This window comes from Catharus ustulatus, chromosome Z (assembly GCF_009819885.2).
Source record: "Catharus ustulatus isolate bCatUst1 chromosome Z, bCatUst1.pri.v2, whole genome shotgun sequence".
Taxonomy (NCBI): Eukaryota; Metazoa; Chordata; class Aves; order Passeriformes; family Turdidae; genus Catharus; species Catharus ustulatus.
Genome location: NC_046262.2, coordinates 14476789 through 14493140, shown reverse-complemented (window position 1 = coordinate 14493140; position 16352 = coordinate 14476789).

The window sequence follows — 16352 nt, the reverse complement described above, 5'->3', positions numbered from 1 at the left end:
TATCTTAATGATCTAAAACTGCTTTGCAACATAGATGTCAAGTAATTATTAAAAGGCTTGGTTTGACACCACCAGAGATGGAATATCATCCCTCTCTATGGCGCAAATTCATAACAAATTCTTCACGAAACCACAGAACTGAAAGCACAAGGCCTATTTCCTAACTTGGTCCCCAAATTGAGTAGCCAGGTGGCACCACTGTGTGACTGTTCCTTCATTCTTATTCAGATTCACAGCAAAATTTTGTATTGCAACAAGTGAGGCTGAATTTTGTAAGGTTTTGCCAGTCTTTTTCTTCATAAATACTTATCTACTTACAAAGCTCTGTATTCAGGTTCCACTCTACTTTTTAAAAGCTTTTTGATTTCCTTCCTTTCCTTCCAAATTAATTTTTACTTTTATTTGAATAATTTCAATTTTTCTTCTTTAATTTCCAAACTAATTTATTTAGTTTCCAGTTTTTTACTACCCCCTGTTCCACAGATGTGCACAACTTTTCAAGTTTTAATCCTTACATATTGTTTTTTACTTAAGTTTACTGTCATCTAAAGCACTATAAAATTGTTTGAGAAGTAATTGCTTAGGGATGTGGAAATGCAAGGCCCATGGAGAATTTTGTTATCGGTTTTTACATATAATGTACAACATAATAATTTTATGACAGAAAAAGGAAAGCAATTAAATCAATAAAGCAGAAGAAATTATGGAAATTTATAGGTGTGGAGAGAATAGGTATTAAGGCTCTTTAAATTTCCAAATTCTAAAAGAAAAACTCTTAAATAAGTACTACTGCAGAAGATAGTACAATATGATGAAAGAATGATGAGAAATGAAACACACATACGAAAGGAAGACCTCCCAACACCTGGGAGGAGTGCCTTCAACCACAGACCTACAAAGAATGGACAACTCATTGGCTCACATCCATACACAGACAAGCTGACAGCAAAGAAACAGACTTGAAAATGGCAGAAAATAAGTATATAAAATTCAGAGTCCATTTCCGTTGAGAGAGATTCAAAACTTGAAGAATTCAAGTCTGTAGTTTCCATTTTCTTCACACTTTTTTGATCCTGTAATATTGCAGAGCATTGTCAGGGCTGTAAATAAGAGAGATGTAGAGAAGGGATTATTCTAGCAAATCTGTAAGATGCATATTATCACAGATGTCTGCTAGCTTATACCAAGCTGTGGTATGACTGCCCTTCAGGTACAAAGCATACATGGGATTTTCCTGGACCTTTGTGCTTCAGCACCCAGCTGAAGCTTCTATGGATGGGGTAGGAGTAGCAGCAAACACTGCATGCACTAATACTGGTAGATAAGACCTGGGGCTGAAAAATAGGATGAGGTAAAGCACTGTAACTTTGAAGTCTTGTTCACACAAAGGCCTGTGGATTACTTTGCATCAACTGTTTTCCCTCCTAACCATGATACTTACCTGTGCAGGAGCTGTACTATCAGCTTTTGTAATACTGTTTTACACTCCACCTTTTTCCCTCTAGCCAGCAGCATGTGGCTGCATCCACCTCTACAACACTCTACAATATAGCTTGGACCAAGACATGATTTCTACCAATGCTATGGACTGTACAATACATCACAAATGAACAAACTATTGTCAACATTAGAAACTATCACTATACTTATGATGACAACTGTGAATATCAAACAGGCAATTGAAATAACTTGCTATTTAAATAAATCAATTCATTTTCTTTTCCTGGTTTCTTCTCTGAATATCCCATCAATTTCTTACACATGGTTTTTTTGGAAGTGACGAGGTTGTTTTAAAAAAAAAAAAAAACAGAGGAAAACGCTTAATTCTCCACTTTCTTTCATAACAGTGCTCAAAGGAGCTGTAAATAGAATCTAGTTTTCACTGCCTTCTCAAGAATCTTCCATGCTTTCTGACTCTACCAGGTAAGTTTCACAGATGCCTTCCTGGGTAAGATATATGTTTTATCTCCTGTCCTTGACACTGTGCTGTCATGGTTTGATACTATCACTTATGCAATCCTCTGATCTCCTATCTGCTTGATTAGAAATGCACAATTAAACTCAGACTGAACCAATAATCTTACAAGAGATTCTATAAAACCAAATGCCAAGCCAGCTGGCTATATTTTCTAATGAAGTAATTTGGTTACACTGTCTAGTAAGAAATTTGGTTAAACACAGTATATCACAGAACAACATCTTTTATGGTGTACCTCACAAGCAGCCTGTGATCTTCTACTATCTACGCACCCCACACAACAAAGAAGTTATGTATGGCAAAAAGAGTTCAACTTCTCTGCTGCCTTCAGCAGGGTTCATAACCTATGAAAATGGTAAAATGTACTCCTTGATCAAATATCCCTTCAAACACTCTGACAGAGAGATGCCTTGTTGGGACAGTCTGGCTTTTACCCATACCTGCAGGGGATACATTAGCCACTTTCCTTCTAGCAAGAAGTAAACAGCCAGCCCTCATGCATGGCCTCCAAAGGAAGGTTCCTTCCCGTCTTGTTTGTACTGACTGCTGCTATTTACATACCTTTGAGAACAGCAATGAGTCTTGCTCTCCATATAAGTCAATAGGCCTGCAAGAGTTCTAAATCAGGGAGTAATATCTCTTGCAAATAAGCCTGGAATATTTAAAATAATCCTAAATAAGACAGCATGATTATTTCTCAATACAGCAGGAGAATGGATTGACTGGAAAGCTGGATTTCAGTTTGTCCAGATGTATGCAACAGAATCACTCTTGTTTTCTTACAGCTGTTAAAAAGTTATCCATCTTAGTTTTCACCATGGAAAATTACCAGACTCAGGGCTAGTCATGAATGGCACTAGAGTCAATTTAATAGAGACAAAAATATGTCTGAGACAAAACTGATTTGGAGACAGAAATGATTTATAATGCTCTTTCCCCAGTTTCGGCTCTTCTTTCCACTACAGTGCCTTTAAGTTCAAATATCAGTAATCTGGCATGCAGCTAAAAGAGGCCTCCATGGCCTGGTTGAAAAGACAGGAGAAAGAAGAAGTGTTCATGTATTAGAACAAAATAATTTGAATAGGTCTCCAAATATGAAATAAGTACTTACGTATTTTCTTTTTCTACCACACATGACCAACTGAAATCACATATTTTACCAAACACTCTTCTGTGAAAGTATAGCAGTATTTAACAAGTAAAATAATGCTATGGGGAAAAGATTTCACCTGCCATCTCCATCACCCTTTTCTGCCTCAATCTATTCTAGATATCCAGCCTTAGTCCATTCATCTCAACTTAGGAGAAGTTAATCATCTATTTGCCAATTCTACAGTAGAGTTCTAAAATACCACAGCAAAACAGCATGCTTGGATCATCACAGTAAATTATTCCCATGGTGGCATTTGCAAGTGAAAGCTGAAATAACATTTTAAGTGCTTTTCCCCCTCTTTTTTTCTTTGATGCAAATGTTCTGTTTGGAAACATTTCCAGACTCAGCATTGGGTGGAGTCCTCCATTGAGGAGAGACCAGATCATGGGAGAGGTAACAAAAGAATTCAGTCCCATGATAAATTAAATCCTTGGCCTCTTTTCTCAGAGTCAGCAAGGATCTCAGCTAAAGCCAAAAATAGTAGCAGTTTTTCTCTGTGATGCAAATCCATCTTCATGATGATCTGGACCAAGACAGTCTAAGAGGCTTTAAGTCAGCTACAAATTGAACATTTTGAAAGAAAAGAAGTCAAACTGAGATTAAAAAGGTCAATAAAAGAAAGAATTATAGACCTTGCAAGAAAAAGCCTGGAGTACATGAGGGCTCTGGAGTACATGAGAGCTCATAAGCTTCTCCATTGACTTGGAAAGAACCTGAACAGCAAAGTGGGTTAGAAATTTACAAGCACCATTTGTAAATAAATCAGGAAGTTGATGATATGTAAGTGCCACTAAAACAGGTGGGTTGTGGGGGAAAAACTTTATGCTGCAGCAGCAGTGTGTCATACTTGCACTGAAATTACCATGTCCTTACTACTTTAATACACAGACTGAAAATACACTTCTGCACTGGAGTCCATCCACATTATCATAGGAATTACTCCTCCTTTAGGAAATGTCATTCTGACGTATCGTTTACTCATATCCTTGCTTGCTTGAGAAAGCAGTCAAGATCCTTTGGTCTCTGATAATCTTTTTTCACTGGAAAAGTGGGTTTTCTACCAGTAAGTCATTGTTTTGACAAACTGTGTAGAGAAGCCAGTGGAGGGTGGAGAGTATGCAAACTATGCCACTCCCAGTTGAAGAATGTGAGCAAAAGAACGACATAGGCCATGATAAAAGCTGATCATGTGAGTAAAAAGGGCAAACCACTACCACATGCATGATGAAAAGTCAGGAAAGTTGTCCAAAACATGACTCCTGGGAGAGATGAGATCACAATAAGCGGGGGAGGAGGGTATGTACAGGATGTTGTTTTGTAACTGTCTAGTGTTTTCCAGAGTAAAAGTGATTGTGGCTTGGCTAAACTCAAGTTTCTTGCCTACTTGCTGCTTTATCCCTAAAGACTAGAAACAAGAGCTCCACCACCAGGTAGGCTCTCTGGAAATGCACCCAAACAACATGGTGCTGGGAATGCTTCTTGGCAGCCAAGTCTGTGGCAGACCCAACCTTCCACTTGAAATGGAACTGACTGCCCAAGAGTTGTAACACTGCCTCACAGCTCAGAGGGAGAGAACTAGACTGACCAATACCCAAAACTCAGAAGCTCAATCAAACTGATTTGGTCATAAAACCTCCACTTTCACAGTAAGGAAACAACTTCACTGTAACATCCTGCTTCCAAGAGAGGTCTGCATTCAAAGAAAGTTAACTGTCCTTTCCCAAAGAACTGAGAGGCTAACAATTATGTCAGTCTAAGAGTCAGGAGAGTTTATTATTTACTATTTCAAGTACTCCATAATTGGCTAAATTCCTTATTTGTGCTAAACTGCTTTTGTAGGGGCAGAGTTTTAGAAGAGATTTTAGTAATTTTTAACTTTTTTTGCAGTAAAATAATCCAAGCTGCTCTTAGAGGCCCTTCTCCTTCCTTTACTGACTTTTCATCTCTCATGTACTATTCACTTTCCTGGAAATTCTATTATGTTAATCTCAGAGTATTCATTTCATTTGCCAGTATTGCTTTTCTTATCTTTTACACTGTTGACTTCACTATGTAATCATTAATATTTCTTCTCTTCATTTAATGTTTGATTCCATGGTTGTATCTCCTTCTTGCTTTGCATTACTTTTCCTAGTTCTCTGTTGCATAAGGGCTTCTAGTCTATTCATTTTTGCAGAGTCAGCTTCCTTAAATGACTCAACCTTTGTTTCCATTACTGTCAATGATAAGCTCTGGCATTCTCTTCAGAGTATGAGCGCTGATATTAATTATTCTTTCATTCTATATCTCTTGTTTATCCCTTCAAGTATTTTATTCCATCTTGTCAACTGCTCTGTCATGCTACTAAACTTTCCTCTTGAACAATGTAATAGTTTTCTTTCTCTAATTTTTTAGTCTCACTGTTGGCTTAATAATAAGAGTAGTTAAGTTCTGAAAACTAGCACTCTTATATCCATTTTCATTAATATTTTGTCATAGTTTAGTTGTGGTACTCTCCAATTTAGTGTTCCCAATGAAACCACACCAAACCATGCAGCACTGCTGATTCCCCCCTCCCCCTCTCCATTCCTTGAGGCAAGCTCCAGAGGAGAATTGGAGGCACCAGAAGGTAAAGATTACAAGTTGAGATAAGAACAATACACTGGAAATAGCAGGGGGATACGAAAAAGAACAGTAACAGTAAAAAGAACAAAAGAACTCGAGAGAGGCAATTGATTCTCATGCAAATGCTCACTGCTATACCATGAGAACCCAAGAATAGCTGGCCCTCCATACACTCCATACTGACTTGGAAGGGACCCCCTCCACCATTTCCAGAAAATGAGGTGAGGTGCTATAGAATAACCTCTGGATCCTGGCCATGCCCCCTTCTGTTTACTGCAAATATTAACCCTGTCCTGGCCAGAACCAGGACGCGGTTACACATGGCAGTGTTAGACACAGTTTTTACTCATTAGAAAACCACATCATCAGTTGAAACAAATTTCACATCACTTGTTTTATACTCAAATCCATTACCTTGCTTTGTATGAGAGAAATAGCCCACTGAAACCTCCCTTTTCCCTAATTTTCTAGATTTGCTTATTTCTACACATTCTCTGATATTGTAATGCATTAAAAGCACTTAGACTTTGTAACTAGGTTTTGGAAGTCTGAAAACTGCTACACAGCAGGATTTCCTATTTCTGCCTTTCTGTTTCCTATCCTCCCAGTCTCCTATAAAGCAAGTATACACTACTAAAATGTGTTTTCCTTGTGAAAACTATTCCATTTTCCTCCATTACTTTTCATCTGCAAAGACTTGCATCTATTTGTGTCTACACGCCATTTTTGTTTCTCTGTTTGCTATTGATGCAATATTGATAATTACCCTAGGGGAGGAAGTTGTCATATTTTTTGGTATACAAACTGCCATAAAGAACCTTCCAAAACAAGGGAGTTTGGGGCAGAAAGTGTCATGCTTTTTCCATAATTTACTATATAAATTTGCTACTCTTGAAAAAATTATTCCAGATTACAATATAATTTCAGTTACAACTGCTCTATGATTACAGTAATTTCACGACCATAAGGCGCACCAGACTATGGCAACTTTCGCAACTTTGTTGATCATATAAGGTGCACGGGACTATAAGGCGCACTATTTTTTTGCAGCGAGAAGCCGGGCAGCGTGCAACAAAGTAATGAATTACTGGCAGGTGCTCTATTTGCAAACATTTTTCAAAGATCGGTGTAGCCTTTAAACGCAGCCCCAGGTGCCCTCCCCAGGCAGCGGGCCCTGGCACTCCCGCCCGCCCCCTGTGCCGGCTGGCATGGCTCACACCGCACGGCAGTGCTGCGTCCCGGCTTCACCCCCGCCGGCGGCAGCTCTGCTTCTCAGTGCTTTCCCTCGGCGCTTTTTTGTTGCTTTTCGACGCTTTCCTGTGGTGCTTTTTCGCTGCTTTTCGGTGCTTTCCCGGGGCACTTTTTCGCCGCTTTCCCACGGCGCTTTTTTGCCGCTTCTCAGCGCTTTCCAGTGGCACTTTTTCACCGCTTTTCACCACTTTCCCGTGGCGTTTTTTTGCTGTTTTTTCGACGCTTTTCTGCAGCACTTTTTCGCGGCTTTTCCGAGGTATTTTTTCGCCACTTTTCGGCGCTTTCCCGTGGCACTTTTTCACCGCTTTTCTGTGCTTTCCCGAGGTGCTTTTTTGCTGCTTTTCGTTGTTTTCCCGGAGCAATTTCTCGCCGCTTCTCGGCGCTTCCCTGCGACCGCGCCGCTCCCCCCCGCTTCTCCCCGCCTGGTGGTCACGCTGGTTCCCAGTTTCCCCTGCCCGGCGGCCGCGGCTCCCGCAGATCCTGGCTCAGCTCACAGATCGCACTACCAGGTTCGCAAATTTCCGAACTTTGCAGATCAGATAAGGTGCACCAGACTATAAGGTGCACTTCCGGATTCGGGGGAAAATTTTGGTCAAAAGGTTGTGCCTTATAGTCGTGAAATTACTGTAATTACTTGGTATAATCAGAGCTCTGAGAAAGTTATTTTGTTTTCTTATAACCATGCACAAAACAACTTTTAACACAGTCATACAGTGACTATGAATGGTTAAAAGAATCTTCCAAGTCCATTAGGGTGACCCATTCTTTAGATTCCCAGGATGGTTTCAGAGGCCCTGCACAGAATATGTGTGAGTCTCACTACACTCCCAACACTGACCTAGGGACCAAAAACAGCCTAAGCATGGAACAAAAGTGTCTGGTGTCCTGTGTTCAGCTCTCGTAGCTCCACACGGATTGGAAATTTAATGTCATTTGGCTGAGGGATCAAGTTCAATGAGGGAGCAAGGGTATCAAGCAAAGCAAGCTGTTTGTTATCCGACTTCCCAAGAGCACAAAGAATGGGGCCAAATGTTTTGCTAGCAAGATGGATCCGTAGGCAAATCATCAAGACATACAGAGTGCATGTAAGGACAGTCTGCCTTGAAGAACAGATTACCTTACACATCATTAGGACCACACCATGCATGTAATCACCTAAAGAGGTGGATGAAACAGCACAAAGGGTTCACACAAATATTAACTAATCCACATGCATTTCTTTTTTGGCTGTGTTTGGACTCATTGCAACAAGAATCCAAAGCATACAGTTGTCCAACATAAAATACATGTAAAAACCATCACAACTTATCTGCTGATCTGACCTGGTTAGCTGAAGGCAATTTTATAGTGTCATAGTCATAATTTAGATTTATAATGGAATATATTGAGTGGACTTTTAGGGACAGTTACAATAGACAGCCAAGATCAAATATTTGATAAGATTTTATGGCCACAACAGCATGTAAAAAAAATACAGGCTGCAACCTCAGAGTCATGCAGTAGTAGACCAAGGTGAAGATTTTCCAGACATCCAAGTCAAAGAAGAATGCAACTCCCTTGGTCAGTTAACAGATATACCCAAACTGGAGGAAGGGTTGAGGAGGAGCAGTGCGTTTCCCATAACAGAAAACAGCTTCCAAACCCATTATCAGCTGTAAGCTGTATTTTCAGTTCCCACCAAGGTCACAGGGGAGAGCAGTGCCTCTATGTGGAGACTTTTAGTCCTTTTCACACTTTGGTAGTGAAGGAGAGAGAGAGACAAGAGTAGCATAGAATCAAGTGGATTCCTACCTATTATCTTTTCTGACAACATGCACAAATAAACTTTCATTATTGGAGTGCCCCTTTATGTCTAATCAATAGAAACTCTTTTTTTGTTAATGTGGGGGAAAGAGTGTGCAGGGTCTGAGTGAAAAAAGAGCAGGGGACCTACTTAGCTGGAGGGTCACACACCATAGGTCACTAAACAAGAGAAGGGTGCTGTAGGACATAAATCATCATCACACCTCAGAACCCTTTTCCACACCATGATGCATATCTGAATTAATGTAGTTAACTTTTTGATACAAGAGAGGACATATGAAAATGAGAAAAATTTAATTGTATAGCTAGAATAGCTATACTATTTCAGTTTTATTTGTCAATGGGAAGGTAGTTTTTATGTCTGTGGTACTGGCAAGATCATTTTGCCTATAAATGCAAGATTAAAATTTTTACATTCTCTTTTGTAAAAGAAAAATATGTACCAAGAATTAGGCTCAGAGATATCAAAGAGAGATTAATTTCCATTGGGACCTGAAATGACACCATCACTACAAATTTGTTAGATTTAGAAGTTGCATAAACAAAGATTTCAAATAGTTATAATGATGGTCTTAGTAATGTTCATTACCATCTGTTGTAAATAACTACAAAGAGAGATTTTTAGCCAGCTAGATGCACAGAACATCAGTAACCTTCAATCAAAGAGGTCAGTCAAAAATATTGCTTTGCATTAACATGGCTCATAAGCTACCCTGATTTCTATCCTAGCTGCCCAGGCTTCCAGCACTGCTGCGGCAGCTATCAGTAAGAGCATCAGTACAGCATCATAGCAACCCTTGTTTTCACCATCAGTTGCAATTCCTGAAGACTTCCTTTTCATCCTTCACTGGAAAAATTCCCTAGCTAGAAGTGAAGCCAGTTATTCTTCTGCTTACTAGTCACATCATCACATAAAGCGGGAGAGGGAGTCATATTTGGTAGCAAATGATTTCAAGAGATATGACCAGCAAAGGGAATGAAGACAGGGCCCTGAAGCTGTCACTGACATTGTATCTTTGCTAATCTGAATTTACCTCCTATTGACATTAACAGATTTTCATTGACAAGAGTGGTATTCCATCATGCTGCATGGCCTTTTTCAGTTTATGAGCTGCTGTAGTTTTCTGGTGCCTTGCTTTATAAAAAGAGAGTTTGCAAAGTTGGTACTTACAACATATTGTGCATTTTTCTCTTTCATCTCTGCATTGAAATTTCTAAAGAAATTAAATTAGTAGGGCAAAGCAAATCAGCAGAGCATAATGTGACCATTGGCATATCAACTGTAGTGTGTGCATTGATTAACCTGTCACTCAGATATTAGACCAGACATGATTTTCTCATCAAAGGCTTCAAAGTTAAGCCTGGATACTCAACTGACTTTCCCAAGATGGAATTCTCCTACTCTCAAAACAACCATGTAATTTTTGTCTGTGCTGGAGAACCCTCTCTTAAAATGCCAGATCAAGTATCATTAGTTTGCATTACTGAATCCAACGGCTCCAGCATCAAATTCTGTGCTAAGTTCCAGTGTTGCTGACTTCTTGCCTTGCAATTTGCTGACAGAGAACATTAAGGCATCTTTTCTGTATGTATTAGGACTGCTGTAAGTTCATTTACAGTTCCAGTGAACTGTCATCTACAGCAGCCTAAAGGCTTACGGCATTTGCTGGAGAGCTGTATCCCTTAATCAAGCACTGGGTTATTGTACTGGCACAATGCTTAATATTTTGGATAATCTTTCATCTAAGCTTCACATCACTATATTTATTCTACTTACTTCACAAGAATTTTGTAAAGCTTAATTTGTAAGTCTTCTGGCTTAGATAACAATTCCTGATAAAATGCAAAGTATTATCACACATATTAAAACTACTTCACAAATTTATAGCTATATCTAAAAAGTGTTGGAACCATGTTAGAGCACTTTTGTTATCTTGTCAAGAGAAGCTAGATTGCTTGCTCAACTAGTAATATTGCCAGTGTGATGAACCTTTCTGCTCATATGTCATAAAGATTGATGTCGTATTTTAAAATGTGGAAATTTTTCTATTTTTTCAGTTCACAGCTTATTTAAGGTATGGCAATGCTTTTCACACTTAGAATGCAAATTCTTATTTGTAAAGTTCAAAAGATGTTCTTCTCCAGCTTAGTGGAATTTCACCCTTTTTAGATCCTACTTTTCACTTCTGTGTTTGAAGTCCTGCACAAAGTCAAAGGATGAGGCATGATGCGTTGGAAAAAATGTAACGGGCTTTAGCTGTTCATGCTGGTCAGATGCAGTCTTGGGCATAGTGACCAAAAAACAACAGCTTTTGATTCTTACCAAAGTAAAAAAGATAATCAACAAAACTTCTGCCTTCCAGAGTGCAGCTTTGGTCTGTTCAGGACACTGCCTTGGAGAGTCCCCTGGTAAACAGTCCACAGAAACAAAGGAAGACTGAAAATACTTTAAGAAGGAAATCTTAAAAAAACATGGAAGCAGGCCATACCTATACAATGAAAGACAAACTGATGAGGAAGAAAACTGGCCTACCTGAACAGGGAACTTCTGCTGGAAAAAAAGGGTTTATGACCTTTGGAAGATGGGGCAGGTGACTCAGGAAGTGTACAAGAATGTCGGGCCATGCAGAGAGAAAATTAGAAAGAGAAAAGCTCAGCTAAAACTTCATCTGCCACTGCTGTGAAAGGTAATAAGAAGGTTTTTTATAAATACATTGACAAAAAGATGGCCAAGGAAAAATCCCCATCCTTTATTGGACATGCAGAGGGACACTGTCAGGAAGGGTGAGGAAAAGGCTGAGATACTTAATGCCTTTTTTGCCTCAGTCTTTAACAGAAAGACTGGTGATCCTCAGTGTAACAGGCCTCCTGAGCTGCTTTATGGGGAGCAGAATGAATTACCCATAAACCAGGAGGGACTAGTCAGTAACCTGCTGCATCACTGTCCAGCTCTAATGGGCTGGACTGGATTTGCCTGAGGTTACTGAGGGAGCTGGCAGAAGAGTTTCCTAAGCCACTCTCCATCCTTTATTATGAGTCCTGGCTAACCAGGCAGGTCCCAGTTGGCTGGAGGTTGGCTATTGTGATGCCCATCCACAAGAAAGGACAGAAGGATCCAAGGATCTACAGGCTTTTCATCCCAAACACATTGCCAGGGGAGGTTATGGAACAGATTATCTGAAGTGCCATAATGCAGCACATACAGAACAACTAAGGGATCAGGCCTCAGCACAGGTTTAGGAAGAGCAAGTCCTGCTTGGCCAACCTGATCTCTTTTGACGATGAGGTGACCCTCCTGGTAGGTGAAGGAAAGGCCATGGATGCTATCAACCTGGACTTTAGTAAAGCTCTTGGCACTGTTTCCCATGGCACTCTCCTGGAAAAGCTGGCAGCCCATGGCTTGGACAGATGCATTCTTCACTAAGTTAAAATCTCATGGGATGGCAGGGCCCAGAGAGAGGTCATAAATGGATATAAATCAAATAAATCACATGTGGCATTCCCCAGGGCTCAGTGTTGGAACCAACCCTGTTTAATATCTTCAGTGATGATTTAGACAAGGTAATGGGGTGCACCGTCAGTCAGTTTACAGATGACACCAAGCTGTGTGGGAGTATTGATCTGCTGGAGGGCAGGAAGGCTCTGCAGAGGGATCTGGACAGGCTGGATCATGGCCAAGGCCAATGGTGTGAGGTGCAACAAGGCCAAGTGCCAGGTCCTGCCCTTGGGTCACAACAACCCCAGGCAGTGCCACAGGCTGGGACAGAGTGGATGGGAAGGGCCTGGGGGTGCTGGTGCCAGCAGCTGAACATGAGCCAGGGTGTGCCCAGGTGGCCAAGAAGGCCAATGGCATCCTGGCCTGCATCAGCAATAGTGCTGATAGCAGAACAAGCACAAATTGTCTGTTTGCACTAGTGAGAACAAGTACTAGTGTACAGAACAAAAAAGACATTGAGGCACTGGAGTGAAGGACTAGAGTTGGGGTAGGGTCTGGAGGATAAGTCTTGAGAAGGGCAGCTGAGGGAGCTGGGGGTGTTTATCTTGTAGAAAAGGAGGCTCAGGGGAGCTCTTATCAGTCTTCAGAACTGAATGAAAGGAGGTTATAGTCAGGTGGGTGTCAGCCTCTTCTCCAGGCAACCAGTGGCAAAACAAGAGGAAATTACCTCAAGCTGTGCCAAGGGAGATTCAGGTTGGACATCAGGATTAATCTCTTCAGAGAAAGGGTTGTCACGTATTGGAATGGGCTGCCTCACGGACATGGTGGAGTCACCATCTCTTGAAGTGTTCAAGCAAAAATTGGACATGACAATTAGTGCTGTCGATGATCGTGTCTGTGAAGACACCAGGTTGTGTTCAGTCAAAGGCTGGGCTTGATGATTTCAGATGTCTTTTCGATCATGCATGATTCTGTGATTGTATGCAATGTTAGCAGTGATAGAGTAATTAATATTACAGACAGCTTTTGTAAAATAAACTATATCCCCCCTACAGAAATTATTTCCTATTTGAAAGAGCAAGTCCAATCACTGAAGGTGCTTGCCTCCAGCATTGCCTAGATAGTCAGGGACTGAAAGCAGTAATGCCATGCAAATGATTCATTTTCAACCTGAAAAGATTACTAACCATAAAGCAAAGAAACAAACAAAACAAAAAAAAAAGTGATGATCTCTCTTCACAGACCTCAAGGTTGGCCATTTGTTGGGGGTTGGAGGGGTTTTACTCTTCCTCCTCTGTGGAGAATTTTTTCCATTATCATGCTAAGGAAGTCTGCCGATGGTTCCCTCAGCTTTTGATTGCTCAAGACAAAGGGATGGGTGAGGACCGTCTCCCTCTATCAATCGCTGGGCTGGCGGGGTTTGAGGGGTCTGAGTGGCTGGTGATTTTTTTTTTTTTCTTCCTTGGAACACTTGCCAGTCCAAACACTGAGGAGAGAGGTTTCTCTGTGGTCAATTTGCCCTGCACCCTGCCCTGCTACAGCCTCCTGCTCTGAGAAACAGTGCTGAGAACCAGGACCCAAATGGTGAGCGGGGAGTTCTTCCTTCACCCTTCTCCCACCTGGGACACGGCCCTGCCACCTCCACCTCCCTGCTCCCACCTGCTGCTCCTACGCTGCTGCAGCTGCAAGGGCACTGCCCTGGTCCTCACTGGGACCATGCAAAGGAAAAGAGTGTGTGCGACTGGAAAAGGGACTAGGACTGAGTTTTGTTCTGTTTTTTCGGTGATTTTCATAGCTGATGTTGTTCTTGTTTGTCTTGTAGATATATCAGTACAGAACTGTTATTCCTAAACCCACATCTTTGCCTGAGAGCCCCTTAATTTCCAAATTATTATAAATTGGAGGGAGGGGATTTTCACTCTCCATTTTAGGAAAAGCTCCTGCCTTTTTCTTGGCAGTACCTGTTCCCCAAACCAGGGTAGATGGGAAAATTTCTTTTCTTACTGAAGAAAGCTAAACAACATCTGTCACACACATTCATCTCATAATAAAAAATCACATCATTAAAAAGATCATCTTAGCCTCCATGCAGAGTGGAGAAGCACCTAGTGAAGTTAACTGATGGGACTCAGAAGGCTGAGTTCCTGTTTTGCCTGTATAAGGGCCAAATAAGGGTGAAAACTGCATTGCCAATTCCTAGCAGGAGCTCCCTAAGATTCTCAATAGCAAGGTTATCCAAAGGCATGTGAATACGCATAATCCAGTGTGTCCATCCAGTGTGGTAGGTGCAGTCAGTAACAATCTTGCTGCTCTATAGACACATTGCAATAATGCAAACAGGGTCACCATTTGCACTTTGAGAAAGTATTGGAAAGTCAACTTACAAACACTGGGTAGCCATATATGCAACTACTATGGAGTACCATTAGTACTTAACAATTAGTAGTGTTTAATCATAATATAAGAAAACTTTTAGTCATCATTTTTGATTGGGGAAGAAGGTAAGGAGGAGGAAAGGAAAAAGTAAGAAGGTCAGGAGAAGGTAAGGTAAGTCTACTTACAGCTGTAAAAATTTAAAGGCCCTAAGTAATCCAAACAGAACTGTATGGTTATTCTCATCTTCTCTTTCATAGTGTTAGCAACTCACAAGTTTTTATCAAGAATATTCCAGTACATTATCATTTTCTCAAAATCATATCTCATGAAGAATCTTAGCTTGTGTCTTACAATAGGGCCATTCAGTGCTTACCTTAAACACTCCTCTTGTATCCCCAAGAAATTAATCCTTTCTACAGAATTTAAGCAGACAGAATCTCCCTCTACATGCCTCCAAAGACGCTCCTTCATGGGAAAGATACCCTGGAAGTCCTGATGTGGTTAAAAAGAAGCCACAGGTTTGGTGACCTGGGCACAACATGAAGTTTCTCATGCTGAGGTTTAAAAAATGCCTAAATGTCCCTTATGTCTAAAAAACTTTCAAAGTACAAGGGGAAAAGCATGGAGCATTTTATGATGCATCAAGTCATGATTTTTAAGTTAGTCTCATTATTTTTGAAGTCTGTTTATTTAACATCCAGAAGTAGTGCATAAGCTCTTGGATAAATATTTCGGCTCTCAAGTATGACCCATCACATGTCTTTCTCTTTAAATGAAGACTGAGCAGTTCCTTTCCTTGATGACATTAATGGCAAGGGAGCAAAAGGCTGTCTAAGGGCTGGCCACATGCTTCCATACACTTTCGAAGTCAGAGGGAATTCAGTGTGTTTGGATGAGCTGCAGTGTGTTTGGTGGCTGATGTTTATGGCATGTGCTGTGTTGAGAAACAAAATGTGAGTTAAACACAGAGGAATTTTCTTCTGTAAGTTCAGTGTTGATGATAGGGATTTCAGTGCTGCCATGTGGCTGACCAAAAGTTCTGCTCACTGTGAATATGCATAAACACAAGCACAAGCATGACAAACTTTGCAAAAACCTTGAGCAGGGATTTTATTTTCTTTTTTAAAAGTCAGTGAATTTACAGGTGCATCTCAAGCACTTCTGAGAGCACCCTTGCCACTCCATTCCTCTCCAGTACCAACATCAGTTTTATGAGTTTTGCCTGCCTTGGTCACAATGCCCCATAGAACAAGGACCTAGATTCTCCCCATTTTTATAATGTTGAAAATGGACTGTCACAAGGCCATCTGGTATATTCTTTGAAAGGAATTTGGAACATATTGTTTACTGGATGTTAGCAGCTACTTGAAATTGAACTTTTTCTGTGTGTATACATTACCATCTTCCAATCCCACAGGAATTATACACAAATATCCAGTTCTAGTGATGGAAAACATGACAGGGTGCATTTGGCAAGGATTTTTCATTTAGAACTGATTTCCTTGCCAGAAGGTTTCAAGGCTCATGCAGCAGTGTTCATATGGCACCTACCCTTCTGCAAACCATCAGTGTGGCTGAAAAAGCTTCCTGATTACATCACTTCTTTTCATTTTCATACCATTTAGTAAAAGTTTTCTCTGGTGGGGAAAAAGTAGGATTGTTTGCGTCAGCCCTATTAAACTTTCTCACACAGTTTCTCCTGCCCCAGTTCAAATAGATTTATTTGAAGAACTCAGATGTAATAGGAGGAA